At 33.6% G+C, this 18,298-nt stretch overlaps 1 pseudogene; it reads left to right on the forward strand.

Annotated features, from left to right (window-relative positions):
- Window positions 1–16,630: 16,630 nt before the first annotated feature.
- On the forward strand, window positions 16,631–17,311 carry LOC143638670 (zinc finger CCHC domain-containing protein 17 pseudogene; annotated as a pseudogene).
- The last annotated feature ends 987 nt before the right edge of the window (window positions 17,312–18,298 follow it).

Genomic DNA, 18,298 nt, shown 5'->3' on the forward strand with positions numbered 1-18,298 from the left:
TGCTTGAATAAATATATCAAAGTAGATTCTACTGTCATATATAACTAAAAAGAAGAAATAAAAATTAAAAATTCCTGTTTCATGGTAAACATAATCCCCTTTCCTGGAGTCAGGAAGGATTGGAAATATGATAGATTTTTTTCTTGTAATATATAGCCTATAATATTATATATAATATATTATCTGTTTCCATACTAGAGCATGTATGTATAACAAGGGGAAAAGCTTTTCTTAATGTAAGTAAAGGTCCCAAATCAGTTGAAAAATAAATTAAAAATAGAAAGATTTTCCTGAGTAGGACTGGTTCAATGAAGTGAGCCTATGAAAGGAGCTGTGTGCTTCTTGAAAGTTTTTAAATATATAAGAAGTTCTTCTGCTGACTTTGAAAAAATAAAATGCCATCATGTGAAAAGATCCTTTTGATAGAGAATGGTTGATGGTTTAATGAAGACTAAAATGACTTCCAGCTGACATACAGCAAGAGAATGCGAATTTTAGTCTACAATCCTAAGACATAATTCTGCTCCAAATCATGTAAGCTTGGAAGAGGACCTTAGCATTCATGTGGAATTGTAACCTCTTGCCAATACCCTTATTTCAGCATAGTAAGACTGGAAGGAGAGCTAACCCAACTAACCTGGAATCCTGATTTATGGGAACTGTAAGATAATAAATTTGTGTTGGTTTAAGCTAAAGACTTGGTAATAATATTATTACACAGCAATAGAAAATGAATCCAGTTGCCTAATATGATGAGGTACTTTGATTTAGGATGTTAATTGATGATGATAATAGTTTTCTACTAAGTAATATATCTTTAAGTTCAATGATAGGAATTATATTGGTAGAGCAATGAATAGATAGGTAAACAAGGCAACATTTCAGTGCTTCTCAGTATTTGGGAAACTGAGGTACGGGGTATTCTTAAGGATAAAACAGTTCCTGTTTTTATTTATTTATTTATTTTACTTAAACAGTAACCAAAGGTGTAAGAGAGATTTAAAAGTTTGCAAAGCTGCAGGAAAATGAGAAAAGACAAGATGATATGGTAGACTGAGTACATGCAGGTTTGATCCACTATAGTACCTTTAAGTAGCTATTAACTTAAGATAATTTGAAATTTAACCACTTTACTGGTAAACTCAAGGGTTGAGACTCACATGATTTCTGTATCTATTTTGGTGGAAAACACTGTGACTTATGGATGATGAAATCTTCAGTGGAGAGATGTGATTTAATTTCATGGACATTTCAGATGATAGGAGTTTTGGAAGGTTTGTGGAATGTTCTATCATTGTAAATTGTGGTGAAAATAATAATTTATTTGAGACATACATTAGACAATATACATATATATAATACTATACATTTAATGTAATATATGTAATGTAATTATATATCCATGAGTAATATATTATATTAATTATAATAGCAAAAATATGATATACAACACAGAATTTCAGATAAGGAAATGCTTAGAACCATCACTGTAAGTTCCTTGCCCATGTGTTTTATTTATTTTAAATCTCTATATCCTGAGATCATGTGATGTATAATATCTTTTCTGATTGAAACACAATACTGTCTGATTCTGGAGAAATACCAGAGCAAGGAAAGTCCTTTATTTTGTCCAATGTGCCTTATAACTTGCTTTCCTCTATGAGATGATAGTCTTTTTCCACATACCTACTATTTTCTGGTCTTCTGACATTTAATAGGTTGAATTAAATATCTAGAGATAGTACTTTCATGGACATAATCTAAGTCTTATTAGAGAAAAATAAGAACAAAATTATGCTTTTCAACACAAACAAGAAAATACAACAAAACCTGAAACTGGGAACAATATTTAGTTTTGCTCAATAACACCTCATTATTGAGGTTTAGATGACTGAATTATAAATATACTTGACATAATCATACTTTAAATTTTTTATTCCACACTGTTCTAATTTTAACAGCTAGTCAGTTATCTTAATGATAATTAACATACTAAAAGTACATTTAAAATGACATTATAGTAGAAACAAATCAGTGAAGGCAAAGAAATTCAAAAGTGAAGCTAATATTTCATTCTTTATTAGCTGACGCTCAACTCATGGGCACATTAGAGCTGAAAATATCCAATTAGGTCAGAAAGTCTTTTCCTTAAACAACAACAAAAAGAAATTTTGAATCGTGGAATGGCATCTGCTATCTTCGTGTCTAAAAGGGAACAAATTAACTCTTCAAGGTTCGTTTAAAGTATTGTATTCTAGTGCTTACTGCAGGTTTTAATTATGGTCCCGTAGACTGAAAAATAATATAGAATTCAAAAGAAAATATAGCCTGAACATATCACTAGCTGTATCTCATTTCTAAAGTATGATCTTAGGAAAAATTATGAAATAAGCCAAAATGTCCACACAGCTTGCCCTTACCTTCCTTCTCCTGTAATCCTAGGATAAAAATGCAAGGCCCCCTAATTGTCCTATGATGCTTTCTATTTTGTTTTGTTTTTGAAAAATCACTTAGCAAACAAACTATCAATTTCATGTTAAAATAAAATATTCAAAATTATTTTAACTCAATCCTTCTGTGTTATTAGTTTGGGAACAGAAAAAAATGGAATGCGCGCGAGTGTGTGTGTGTGTGTATGCAGAAGGAACAGTACATATCCCTTGGTGGATAACAGTCTTGTTTAACCAGTGTGAATGGATGCTAATTTGAGATATTGACTAATTTAGAAAATTTTATTGTTTTCTTAGACTGAACTGCGAACATAGGATGAAACATGGACTTGCAATCTGTTTCCAACTAATCAAAACTGACACTAGTGATTTGCATCCTCAGAGTTAGAAGGGTGTTAATTATAGCTTAAATGTGTTCACTTTGAGTGTAAAGGGTTTGTAAATCAGATAAAGTTCTAAAAGGAGAGAAATATCCTGAAAATAATATTTCTGAACTTCATGATTCTATTAAAATATTAATAAGTGTAACTTAAAAGAACCAACAAAAATGAAGAATAATGAATTAATTTTAATATAATAATTACATAGGTTTCTTTTCTGATCTAAAGTTGCAGATTAGTTTAAACAAAGTTGGGTAGGAGAGAAGACACTATACAGTAGAATGAACATTAATTTTTGACTAAAAGGTAAATTAATTATAATGTATACAGATAATGTTTCAAAATATTCCATTGAATGGAATTTTGATATGAAATATATTTTAAATATTATCTGATATAATCTGAGTAATGTCAAGTATTAGTAATTAGTAAATTTTGAAAGTGTGATTTTTTTTCTTAAATTGGAACTAAAAATCCAATGCATTATAAAGATAATAACTGCAAAATGGAAAAGGTGTGAGTTACTGAAAAATGCATCAGTTACAGAGATTTCAATGGATTGCTCTTATCCATAAGGAGCACAGACTGACTATACATAAATTAACTCCTAGGTGCAATTTTCCCCTTTGCTTGTGGCACAAATAGTGAATTCACCCTGACTCATCCTAGTGATGTAGACTGAAAGTAGTGATCCATGTTTTATATTATCAAAAAAATTAACATGGTCAGTACAATTATTTCATAAGAGGAAGAAATGTTTTGATTAGTTTTTAGCATGTTTGTGAAGGAATATTTGGTGTTTTTTTTTTAAATGCACTCAGTGGCATAAGTATTACAAAGTTTAAGAAAAATAAGTGTCATTTAAATTAAATTTTATTTATAGTTTGGGTTAATTTGTCATAATAACATAAATCAAGTAGGTATATTTTTACATCTCATTTATATAGGTTTCTTACACTACTACTATTTTTAAAAAATTTGTAATTGATTTTTAAAAAAATAAATGACAGTGGAATGCATTACAATTCTTATTACATATATAGAGCACAATTTTTCATATCTCTGATTATATGTTCACACCAATTAGTGTCTTCATACATGTACTTTAGATAATAATGATCATCACATTCCACCGTCCTTGCTAACCCCTTGCCCCCTCCCTTTTCCTCCCACCCCTCTGCCCTATCTAGAGTTCATCTATTCCTCCCATGCTCCTGCTCCCTATCCCATTATGAATCAGCCTCCTTATATCGAAGAAAACAATCAGCATTTGATTTTTGGGGATGGGCTAACTTCAGTTAGCATTATCTTCTCCAATGCCATCTATTTACCTACAAATGCCATGATTTTATTATCTTTTATTGCTGAGTAAAATTCCATTGTGTATATATGCCACATTTTTTTTATCCATTCATCTACTGAATGCCATCTAGTTTGGCTCCACAGTTTAGCTATTGTGAATTGTGCTGTGTCCCTGTACTATGCTGTTTTTAAGTTTTTTGGGTATAGACCAAGGAGAGGGATAGCTGGGTCAAATAGTGGTTCCATTCCCAGTTATCCAAGGAATATCCATACTGTTTTCCATATTGGCTGCACTAATTTGCGACTCACCAGCAATGTATGAGTGTAGCTTTTCCCCCACATCCTTGCCAACATTGATTATTGTTTGTATTCTTAATAGCTGCCATTTTGACTGGAGTGAGATGATAGAGTAGTTTTGATTTGCATTTCTCTAATTGCTAGAGATGATGAACATTTTTTCATATATTTGTTGATTGATTGTATATCCTCTTCTGAAAAGTGTCTGTTCAGGTCCTTGGCCCATTTATTGATTGGGTTATTTGTTTTTTTTTTTTTTTTTTCGTGCTTAGCTTTTTGGATTCTTTATATACCCCAGAGATTAGTGCTCTATCTGATGTGTGAGGGGTAAAAATTTGCTTCCAGGGTGTAGGCTTTCTATTCATCTCACAGATGGTTTCTTTTGCTAAGAAGAAACTTTTCAGTTTGAATTCATCCCATTTATTGATTTTTGGTTTTAATTCTTACACATAATGAAGACTAGGGCCTACTTTTTCTTCTATTAGAGGCAGAGTCTCTGGTTTAATTCCTAGGTCCTAGATTCACTTTGAGTTGAGTGTTTTGCTTGGAGGGAGATAGGGGTTTAATTTCATTTTTAAGATGGGCATATAAGGATATTTATAGTTACATGCTCTGTAGAGCCTTATTACCCACCAGTACTCTGCAGTTCAAATGAGAATATTTCCTCAAGTTCTATAATAATTACAGTCAACATGATGATAAATATATGATGAAAGCTAGGGGTTATCTTTTAAAATGTTTAGGGATTTCATTGATAACTTTTAATTTTCATTCTTCCTGATCTATACACCTGTATTGAAAGATCATGTGATGGCAGAAATATTAGTTCCTGAAAAGCAAGAAGAAATTGGAACTATTAGGACATTTAAGACTAGGTTTATTTTAAGTCTTTCATTATGGACTAGAAAATGCTTGAGTGGAAGATAAATTTTCATATTTGAGAAGGTTTTAGAAAGAAGTGTTTGAAAATATTCATTCTGAAATTTCAGATGATGTTGGGGTTCTGTTGCAAGAAGTTATAAAACAAATTGGCTCCTTCCTATTGGTTTGGTACGTATTCAGACAATCTATCATTCTGGCAAACTTGGACCTATGTCTACAATTATATTTTAAAGCCAGAATAAAGTCTGCTTTCTAAATATCCTTAGTCTATGAAGTAAGCTTTACGTGTCCTACAGACATCCCAAATTGCAATCTGATTTCAGAAGAATAGCAAGACATAGGAAAGAACAAAAGTAAAGATATTCTCTGAACCATGTGGAAGTGGGAAGCAATGTCTGGCAAAAATCCCAGAACTATTTTTATTATTGCATTGTTCAGGAAAAGACAAATCTGTAAAAAGGAAATGAGCAAAAGAGCATAAAGCTCAACAACACACTGAGCCAAACATAGAAGATGGGAGACAGGATTAAAGTTAAAGACGAAGGGAGAGGCTTTATAAACAGTGGCTGAAATGAAGAACCTATCATAATGTCCCAAACCCTGTTTGGGTCTTCTGACAGAAGAAGCATTCTAATATTGGGGTCAAATGAGGTACAATGCTTCAAAATATGACATTAAACTAAGATTAAGAGCAAGTTTTCCTTTAATGAATCAACTCACTGCTGACATAGGCACGTATTCTGCTTTTAAAAGTCAACTAGTCACTTTCCAGTCAACTTTACAGAGTAAAATATTATGAAATCTGAAGCTTACCTTACATTAACCTTTCTTTGTCATATTTCTGTAAATAATCATGTAAATTAATGAGGGTTCTCTAGAGGAAAAGAGCCAATAGAAAATTGTTATTGTTCAGATATATTGTGTCCCCCCAAATATCATGTGTGAGACAATGCAAGAGGGGAAATGATTTGATTATGGTAGTTGTAAACCAATCAGTGGGTTAACTGGATAGTAACTGTAGGAAGTTAGGGTGTGACTAGAGGAAGAATGTCACTAGAAGTGTGCCTTTGGGGTTTATATTGTACCCTTGGGGGGGGGGGAACAATTTCTTTGCTTCCTGGTTGCCATGTCCCAAGCTGATTTCTTCTGACATACTCTTCCACCATTATGTTCTGCCTCACCTTGGCCTAGAGTCATGGACTTGGCTGTCTCTGAGCTATGACTTCTGAAACTGCTAGCCAATATAAATGTTTCTTCCTCTAAATTCTTTTTGCTTTTGTCAGGTCTTTTGGTCACAGTGATGTAAAGCTAAAACAAAACAAATTATATGTATCTGTCCATCTCTCTCTCTCTCTCTCTCATTATATATATATATATATATATATATATATATATATATATATATACACACACACACACACACACACACACACAATGTATATGTATATACACACGTCTTAGATTGGCTTGCATGATCAGAGAGTGGATATTCCTATGATGATTGCCCACAGGCTGGAGAGCCAGAGAAATGAATAGGTACTCATATTAAGAAACTGAAGCCTCATAACAAAAGAAAGGGAACAATGATTCAGTATACCTTTCTGAGGCTGAAGTTCTAGAGGTTTCTCTTGAGAGTCAATGTTGTAGGTTTATAGGCTAGAAAAGCTGGAGTCAGATGTCCATAGGTGATAGCAGCAGCCACAGACATACACATTCAAGAATCAAGTTTACATGCACTGAACAGGCTTCCTCATTCTTCTTCTTTTGTTCCACTCTGGCCCCTAGCCTATATGAGAATTCCACTCACTGTATATATATATATAAGAGGTACCTATATATCAAAAGACAGCAAGACTGCTTCATTCAGGAAATATTTATCTAGATGTGGAGAATAATACTACTATTTTACTATTTTTTTCAAACAGATTTGTTAATTCTAAAGAAAATATTGTATAATAACAAACATTTTTCTAGAAAATTTAAGACATAATTCAATGTTCAGCATTAAGTAACTTATACCATTACATTTCCCTTCTTTCTCCATTGCCACAGAAACACAATAAAACAATATGTAAGTTTTGATCACTTAGTTTAGGGTTAATTTAAGATGAAAAAATACTATCTTTAAGTTTATATTCTAAGATAAATAGTGAAGCTTTAGACATGCACACTTTAGAAGGTATAAAACAATGGTAAGAATGATGTTTTAATTTGAAAAATCTTCACATTCTCAGGTAAAATTTATATAGACAAAATATAACTTCAACTGGTCTTGCTTTTAACACCAGATTAGAATATGGAAAAATAATGTATAATATTTTACAAAATAAAACTATGAATAATGCTTACATTTTATATTATTTTCAATTTTATATAAAAACATGTATTGCTGTGTTTAGTGAAAAATATTAGTATATTTTAATTTTGAAGTATATTTAATTTTTTGATATGTCTGAAAAACGCTGTTTTCTTGGTGAAAGAATGGGACATGAAGAATATAAAATAAAAAGTAGAAAACAGATGAAAAAGTAAGAAAGTGTAGATCTTATGGAATAAGAGAGAAGGAAAAGACACCATGCAAAGTAATAGAAATTCCAAGAGGCAAGGGCTACAGGTGCTAAGTTCTCTGTGAATGTTTCTAGGACAATAAGGAAATTGAAGGTCATTAAGAAAAATAGGGAGGTGCTATGAAAAGTAGATCGATACAAACATTGATGTGGCTGCATCACTGTAGTATGATAATTTTAAGTCCTTTAGGAAAAACAGAGGAGTGAGATAGCTGGATCAAATGGTGGTTCCATTCCAAGTTTTCTAAGGAATCTCCATACTGCTTTCTGTAGTGATTGCACCAATGTTTATAGCAGCTCAATTCACAATAGCCTAACTTTGGAACCAATCTAGGTGTCCTTCAAAAGATGAATGGATAAAGAAAATATGGTAGATATACACAATGGATATTATTCAGTCATAAAGAAAAATGAAATTGTGGCATTTGCCAGTAAATGAATGGAACTGGAATTCCATGCTAAGTGAAATAAGCCAGTCCCCCCCCCCCAACAAAAAAAAAAAAAAAACAAAGGCTGAATGTTCTCTTTGATATGTGGATGCTAACCCACAACAAGTAAGGGTGGGGAAGGGAAGAATAGAAGTCCATTGGATTAGACAAAGGGGAGCGGGGAAGGGAGGGTGTAGGGGAATAGAAAGGAGAGTAGAATTAATTGGACACAACTTTTCTAGCCTTGTATTTGAATACATGACCAGGGCATACATGATTCTATCATGTACAACCACAAGAATAGGATTCAATTTAGAATAAGTTATACTCCATGTCTGTATATATGTTGAAATATATTCTACTGTCAAGTATATCTAAAGGGAACAAATAAAATAAAAAACTCAAGAAAAAGAAGACTGATTTTTGCTATTAAGAATCTTTCTATTCAGTTGGGGTTGACTGAATATTTATCAAACAATTTACCATTTTAATTTCAAAATGCAGTATACAGTATTCCAAAATATAGTATACAGTAGACAGATATTAAAAGAATATGCAAAGAAGGTGTAAAATGGATTGTACTGTCATATAATCAAAAAGAATAAAAAAAACGACTAGAGGGTTAAAATAGGGGAATAGTTTCTTAGAGAAAGAAGCCAATAGATTGGAAGAGATAAAGAGTAAAAGGAATACAACTACAAAATGGAACACAAAAAAGCAAACTATAAGAATAATTAAGATGTGATTGAGGTATTGTGAAATGGCATTACAGGATGGAAGAACATCCTTGTCTCCATATCTGATATTTGGAGATGCTGGAAATGCTAGTGATTGGAAAAGAGAATAATTTTCATGATTTGAATGGCAATGGCTTCATATAGAGATATTTGCATTTACCCATGTATACATCAACCTAAGAAATATTTATTAGCAAATACCATATGCCAAACATTCTTGTAAGCACTGGGTTTACATAGATCAATAAGACAGAAAATGTAATCCCTGCCCTAGAGTGTTTATGGTGTAATGAGACAAGACAAGCAAATATATAATTAAAATATGTAGTTCATCAGAATTTTCAGCAGCATGGGAAACAGACACATAATAATTCCTTGGAGTCTCATATAAAACACGAGCCATTGGCTTTTGTTAGTGGATAATATCAATCAAAATAGGTTTTAATAAATGGCACACATGGGCCTTGCCTTAGAATATTGGGCCTTAGTGCCTTGTGTTGTGTGTAAAACAAGAAACACTGTTACCAAGATGATGTTCTGCTAATTAGGATAATGAACACTACAAATATGATCTATTTTTGCATGTCAAAACAAAGATAACAACATGATGTCAGAGATGTCAAAACAGCCAGACATTATTTATTCTTTTTCTCTCCCTATCTTTAGCTTGTTGAAATTGAGTCTTTTGAAATTGTGGAACTGAATGCAATTAGTCTATAGATTTCTTGAAATTGTTGCAATGAACATAATCTATTGACTCCTTCCTCCCAGGAACATAGCTAAAGTGTTTGTTGGTAGGAGTGGACAGTGGATGATATAGTAAGGTGTTTGTGATTCACATTCACTTTGAATGAAGTTAGTCTGCTTAGCATTTCAAGCATTAGAATCTCCATCAGAATTTTCATGCAATTGTACACACATATCTAGATATAAATCTCTCTCTGAGGCTATACTGAGAAATTTCTCACTATATGCTGGGAAGTACATGACTTTCCTATGTAACTTACACAAAAATCAATTTTCATTAACAAGAGCCTCGGTGTGCAATAGGGAGTGTAGGTTGCTGTTTGGAAAGATTTTTTTTCATTTATTTATTTATTTTTAAGATAGAACTAAAAGGAAGAAATCCCACTAGCATGACTGAAAGGAGAAACACTCAAAAATTTCATCCAAATTTTATTTTCTTTTTTTCAAAAAAGATGAATGAAAACACTTGAAGCAGCCCTTAAGCAGATTACTCAAGCAGATCTAGACAGTGGCAGCCCTTGTGGGCATATCTTTACAAAGAATATATTGGTTTTGAACAACTCTTCATATGTTCTGGATTAGGATCAAGCATCTTTTTCTTAACTACCACCTATCCATATTTTTCCCTCTTCTTGCTTTTGGAAATGGAGAGATATCCTCAAGGAACCAGGCAAACGATTTTGATGTGTTTTGGAATCATTTGAGGTACTTACTAGGCTGCTAATGTAGAACCTGCTGAACAACTCATTGATACTGTTTGTCTATTTCATAAATTCATAATAAGTTTTTGCTTAGAAATCTTCTCCTCTGTTGGATTTCTCCCTCAAATTTTAAAGATTCTTCTTTATTAGGATCCTGTTTATGGCCTATCATTCCTAGGACTTTTTAAGATGTCCCATTTTTTAATGTTTTAGTGTACCAGCTCAGGGCACATTTTATATATCTTCAGTGTATTTTGTACTGGTTATGACCTAATTTCAAATTAGACTTAATAACAAAATTAGTTTATTTCAGCATGGATTAAAGATGTCTAGGACTACTAATTGCTGTACATGTATATATAGCATATATGTAAATAATATATGTTAAAGAAAGCTGCACATACCCAAAATAAGTTTGCAATATTATTATTAAGTCAGAATTATTTAAAGTTTACTAACTATGAAGCAGATATTTGTCAGCACAGTTGCCAATACAATTTTCTTTATTTTTTTATACTATGGGATACATTTATGAATACCAAGTGGTAAAAAGCATTTAGGAGAGGGAATGCCACAGTTACTTATATGTGCCTTAGGACATGGATTTTTTTTTATTCAATAGATTTTCCCTTATGAACTATGACTGGCTTAAGAGACTACTAATTTTAGTCAATAGAATGAAGTAGCATTTGACTTTCCATCCATTAATTCATTTTTTCTTTTATTTTGTATCTACTTTCTCCAACAGTAGTGATGGTATAATACAAAAAATTATATTAATTATGCTCACATTCTGAGTTTACAGGTACCAAAATAAATAATAATTAAATACTGCAATAAGGATATAAAAGAAATAAATACACAGCCTTCCACTTCCTTCCATCCACTAAAACAAACCATGTTACACATTGATTTAATTTGTTTCAGGTAGGTAGGAGTTAAGAAGATTCTTCAGATAAAAAATCTATATAAACTTTATCTTAAAGAAATAATATACTTGCTAGAAAATGATTTTGAAGTGATATAAAAGGTATTTCATGTAGAGATAATAAAATAGAGGCATGAAAATGGATAGAACATTAAAACAATGGATAGGAATATTAGAGAGCATCGTGCTATTATAGTTTGATTGGTACAAGGAAAGTGTGAAATATTTTTCTTAGAGAATGCACAAGCAAATATTTGAATATCAGTTTGTGTGTGTGTGTGTGTGTGTGTGTTTTTGTGTGTGTGTGTGTGTGAGAGAGAGAGAGAGAGAGAGAGAGAGAGAGAGAGAGACTGTGTGTGGGGGGGTCTGTCCGTACTCACCACATGCATTCTGCATTTGTTGTTCTTCATGGAACAAGGGGATATATAAACAATTTAGGCCTATTTCATATGATCTGTGTCATAGCATTATCTAAACTTTCTCTTTTACACTTAATTTAAACTCATATATAAGAAAATAAAGGCTACCACATGTAATTTGCTTTTAAATTGAAGAGAAGCAGTTAATAAATGCACCCTTGTGGTATTCTAGGAATATAACAATAATGGTTATTTTATGCATAGACTTAGTAGGAAATCATTCACACTAGTTGTCTTTTACTTTTAAAGATAAACTACCAAGCTCAAGGTGGTGACCACCTGTAAACCCAGTGCTTTGAGAGGCTGAGGCAGGATGATTGCAAGTTCAAAGCCAGCCTCAGTAACTTAGTGACATCCTAAGCAACTTAGCAAGACCCTGTCTCCAAATAAAAATAATCAAAATAAAAAGGGCTGGGGAGGTGTCTCAGTGGTTAAACACCCCTGGGTTCAATTCCTGGTACAAAACAAACAAACAAACAAAAACCAAAAAAAAAAACCAAAACAACACCAATAAAACAAACAAAACTAGCAAACAATATTTTCTAAAGTGTTTTGAATAAGTAAAAATTCATTCATAGTCTTACAAAACTGTGATACTTGGGTTAGACATTTAAAATTTAAATATATTTCCTGATGTAGACATTCAAAGTGGAAATTATAGATCTCAAGAATTCTCTTCTCCCTACTATTCAGATGTTTTCTCTAAAATGCACTTCAGCACTCATATGGAATGACAACATTTTACACTTCATAAACTATATCCTGAAAATTTAGGTTATGACACTTGTTATGATGTCACTCATGTCCCAGATTGATATTCTGGGTTCTTTTCACCCACGATTCAAACTACTTGCAAGAGATAGGCCTAAATAATGTTTGCTCCTAAGTCAATTATCTGAAAATAGAACCCATAATGTGAGATTTACTATGATACTCTTAACTTTGTAGTGAATTGAAGTGTTTGTAGCATCTGTAAAATTGACTGATAGTTTCTCATACCACTAGCAGTTCTACAGAGAATAAGACTTTTATGATCAGAAAAGCAGCAAGGTCAAATAACTACAAAAGGTGGACTGCAAATGCTACTTCTGATTTTGGGGAAATACTGAAAGCAGCTTACACAAATGCTTTGCTTCAAGGAAGTGCATATGTGTAGGGAGAAGAAAAATGCTGACAAAACGGAAGATAAGGACAAACATTCATGAGGCCCAGGTTTGAGAAATAAATAGATGCAAATCAGTTCAGCTAATCTAATTAATATCGTTTAATATTTATTTTGGAGATGAAAATATTGCTTCCAAAGTGCCATTTTGGCAGGTGCAAAAATATACTACCATTTATTAGTAAGCAATCACACAATCTCATACTAGTCAAAGGGGGTATATTTTAATATTCTTTGCATCTAGTCACTCTGTTCCTTCATTCTATATAACTGAAACTAAGTTGTCAAATTTGCATAAGGAAGTGCTTCATGTGAGGCTTGGAGAAAATATTTTTCCTCCTCCCACCACTGAATATAAATAACTAGAGTTTTACCCCATGTATAACATCATTCCTGCCTCTGAGAATGAAACAAAACTCTCTTATGGGTTTCTCCCTCTCAAATATATTTCCCGTAGTACTAAGGCTCAGTATTAACATGCAGCACAATTATTTCATGTAAGAAGTTTGTCATTTATTTCAAATATTGTTGGAATTCATTTCCCTATGCATGCCATTTTATAAATCATTCCCCACTTCTTCCCTCTAGTTTTCAATGTTTTAGGTTAAAGAGTAAGTCCTCCTTACTAATATTCTCACTCAATCTTATCAAGCACTCACTAGTTAGGTGGTGTGCTGTAATTCCTGAGAGGCAAATTTGTCCATTTACTTGATTTTGATTCCCATGATATTCCAATAATTGCACTGCACATTAGTAAGATTCAAGGCAGGCCTGTAGGTCTCCTCTACTGAGAGTCTTAATTAAACTTGTTCTAAATTAAAACAACCTTTGCTGAGACACTTGTCAGACCAGCTTTACAGGCTTGCCTGGGACACAGGAAGCAATGCCATGATCAGTGGAAGCACGACAGGGATCAGGACCTAAGCAGTAAACTTGATGATTCACAGGGAGGTAATTTATTACACCCACTAGCCCTGCTAATATGATAGAAGACAAGCAGGGAGGTAGGGGGATTAGAGAATAATATTTGATATAGAGACAAAGAGTCAAAGTTGATATAATCTTATAGTGCTTATGCATGCTTCCCCTCAAAGCAAACCAAATAAAAATAGAAACCAAGTTTTCATTTTATAGCACTAAGATTCTACAAGAATAGTTCACTAGCCAGTGAATTCTTTAGGTACTGGTTCATTGAGATTAATGTTGTTCATAACTTCAAAATTCATTTAAAAATATTATCTATGGATTTCTCACCATTCAGTGACACCAGCTCATGACAAAATTCTTTCTATATTTGAAAGATTGCATGTATTCTCCATTCAGTGCTTAACTTGGAAAAACCAATCCCAAATAAGCATCTCAATGATTAAATTATATTAATGTATTAGTGAGTGATTAGGCTTAGCTTATTATTTTTTCAGAAATTAATATTTTGACAGGAAATTAAACCCTTACTTAAGTTAATCTCCAGATATGAATTTGTTGGTATAAAATTTTAAATTTGCTATGGTTTGCTGGATCAGTGTTCCTTATGTATTATCTTGTCCTGGTTAAAGATCAGTCAAATTTTTTGTCATAGAAACTCATGCCTCTACATAAATTTTACTGGTTCTAATCTACTGGAATTTCTGAGATGAATTAATAATCCTCTCCACTGTGTGAGGTTTTTTTGTGTGTGTGTCTGTGTGTTTGTGTGAAGTTTTTATGCAAAAAAACAATAATTTTTTTCAATGTTGCTTTTCACCTGGAGGAGAAAAATCAAGAAACAAAGATATACATCTGATTACAAGTAAAATATTAATTAAATGCAACCCATATTAGTTTATTTATAGCCCAATATCTATTTCATACCTTGCCATTAAATCATAGTCACAAATATGGGCTAAGAAGAAGCAATATATGATTTTGTGTACATAGAAAACCTGAAGTTTATCTCCTTTGCCCCATATATACTACATAAAAATACTGGGTAGACTGAAAGTAGATTTCCTGTTTTTTATATCCTGGTGGATTCTGGAATTAACAAATAGATAAATTCGGATAAATATCAGATGTCAGGATTCTTGTTAACATTATCAAACCTTAATTACAATTTGATAATGAATTTGAAGTCATATGTGTGGGGGGGTCTTTAGTTGATATCTGGGTATATATAGAAGACTGAGGGTATTGAGACTAGTATCACATTTTATCAAGTATAATGGTTGTTACAAGCTGAATTATATCTTCCCAGAATTCATGTGTTGAAGCCCTACCCTCCAATGTAATTTTATTTGGAGATCCTTTATGAGGTAACTAGTCATACATGAAATCATAAGGGTGGGATTCCAATCCAATAGAATTAGAAGAGAAATAAACTCCTTTTCATCTCCCCCTCTGGATCCTGAGGATTCAATTAGAAGGCACTTATCTAAAAGCCAGGAAAAGCTATCTTATTAAGAACCAATTGGCCAGGAATTTCAGTTGTTTAAGCCACTAAATCTGTGTTTTTTGGTGTGTGTGTGTGTGTGTGTGTGTGTGTGTGTGTGTGCATGTGTATGTGTGTGTGTCTAAGCTGACTAAGACAGTGGTATAGACTGCAAATCTCTGAAAGACGTTTATATAGTCATTTCCAAAATCATAAGATAGAAATTGTGCATCATGATTGGTGGGTGCCTGGTATACATGTGAGTCTTAAGCAGTGTTTCTTGTTCCCCGAGTGTTCACAGATACAAGGGACTTAGAAGTTTTACTGTAAACTGAAAAGTTGCCTTGAAAGTGGTGAGAGTTCAGATGAAGAATCTGGGTCTTTAATCATGAAGAGGAGGCTGTTTTGGTGAGGACATTGAATGTCTGGATAAATGGTTGAACTATGAACCCTAGAAATAGGTTTGCAACATATTATCCCAAAGAACAAATAAGATTCGTTTTATCTTAACATTTACCTGTCCAGAGAACAAACTAGTCCAGACATTCTTCAGCAGTGATTAGCAGAGGTCCAAAGTCTATACTATGAAACTGCATGAACATTTCTCTCATCAAAATACCGAGATTCCATATTGTAGAAGAAGATTAGAGAAACTCCAAAAAACTAAGAACTTACCTGTGTCTATCAAACACAAAGTGAATAATGTAAAGAAAATACTTGAATTACACTGTCTCAGTCTTAGACTGTCAGGCTAGAAAATGATTTCCTAGATTTCTTCTCTCCATCCATCTCTAATCCTGCTATCCAATGAATACAGGTCCATCACAAAGATCAGACTGTTAATTTCTGGAAAAAACAAAGAAGTTACATTAAATTTGCATATCTTGACATAGTGTGAATAAATTTTACACTCACAATACACTTATGTTTTCTTGAGGCAATCTTAACACTGGGATGAAAAATAGGTTTCCTGTCAAGAATCACCTGTAAGCAATTTGTAGTTGCTGCTTGAAGAATTGGACTAAGAAGGATTCTAAGGCTTCGTCTCACCTGAAATAAATGCCATGATTAATAAGAAGTGTCTGCTATAGAAATAGGATGAGATGTCTCTGACTACGTTTGGCATTTTGGGGAATATAGCAACTGAAAGACCAGGAACTGATGCTGAGACAGTAGAATTAGCTTTAGCAGAAGAGAAATGAAGGAGCCATAAAACATTAAGGATGAATTCAGGAAGACCTGAAGCCATGGAAAACTTACCCACTCTCTACACTATTTTCCAAGGAGAGGTTGCCATAGTGACAGACAATGGAGCCTTTATCAATATCCCAGTCTGTTGGAAGCAAAGTCTGGCCCATCAAACTCACATGTCATCCTGTCAGGTGGATAAGCCCTCCGAGATAGTAGATGTCAGAGACAAAATGTGGGTGAAACTTATTGGCTGAGAGATGAAAAATGATAGAATAAAAGTATCCCTGTACATCAAACTTGTCAACCAAGGGACTAGGAAAGACCTTGATCCCCAAAACATGTCATTGAGCAAGAAGAGGGACAGAGGTGGTCCTTCCAGGATTACACTGGGCAGAAAATCACGCTTGAGGCTGTCCTGAACACTACTGGCAAGAAGTGTGGCTATAAAGGCCACTTTGAGAAAGATTATTTTTGGCAACCATGTGGGACCAAATATTCTCTGATACCTGATGAGGAAGAGAAGAAAGAAGACACAAAGAGGACGAATTTGAGAAGTCTGATCCTGGAAAGAAAGAAGGAAAAGAAAAATGAACATAGAGACAGGAAGTCCTCTGACTCTGACAGCTCAGATTCTGAGAGTGACATGGGGAAAAAGAGCAAGGCTCACATCAAAAGATAGCAAGGCAGCCAGGCACAGTGGTGCACACCTCTAATTTCATCAGCGTGGGAGGTTGAGGCAGGAGGATGGCAAGTTCAATGCCAGCTTCAGCTACTTGGCTAGCCCTAAGCAACTTAGTAAGATCATGTCTAAAATAAATAAGTAAATAAAAATTTAAAAGGGCTGGTGATGTGGCTCAGTGGTGATGTGGCTGGTGATGCTGAGTTCAATCCGAAGTACCAATAAATAAATAAATAAATAGATAATAACAAAAAGCAAGGAAGCAAAGAAGAAAAAAAGAGAGAAGCAAAAGTAATTAGAGTAGAAAAGAGAAGAGGGGATGGTTGAGAAAATAAGGAACCAAGAGCTTTGTGCTTTAAAACTCTGGCTGCTGAAAAGACTATAGTGAGAATATGGACTCCCACAACATTGACTTTCATATGAATGCAGCAAGCAGGTTTGGGAGTTACAGGTCAACAGCAGCTTCCTGAATGAGTTTTTTTCCTTACTGCTCCTGATTGATCCATTTGCAAGTGATCCCTGAGGTCCATCCATTCATTCATGCAACTGCTTTCATTCAGCAGGAGGTCCTATTAACCTCCCCATCTGCCACTGCCACAGCTGAATTTCTTTTTTGGAGTCCAGGCTAGAGACACAAGTACTGTTTTGGAGGTGGCAGTAGTTGAACAGTGATTGGCACCTTACTGTTGGTCTGTCTTGACCAGTGATGGGTTAGTGCATGTTGCATACATGAAATCAGAGAGAGACTACCAGCAGAGAAGAGGGTAAGAAATGGTGTTCACTTTTTTCCATTCCCCAGTATAGTTCTACTATGCCAGAAGTGACAGCCAGTGGCCACAGTCATAAAACGATCATTTATAGTTTGACTTATCATTCCAACAGACTACTGAACCAGACATCTGAACCCCCCCCCCAAAAAAGAAAGAAGCCCCACATCGACATTTGTTTGAGAAACTATTAGGTTTCCAGATATGAAGGAAACTCTACATGCTCTTCTGCCTTCTAGCACAAATATATAACT

The sequence above is a fragment of the Callospermophilus lateralis genome, chromosome X (assembly GCF_048772815.1).
Source record: "Callospermophilus lateralis isolate mCalLat2 chromosome X, mCalLat2.hap1, whole genome shotgun sequence".
Lineage (NCBI taxonomy): Eukaryota > Metazoa > Chordata > Mammalia > Rodentia > Sciuridae > Callospermophilus > Callospermophilus lateralis.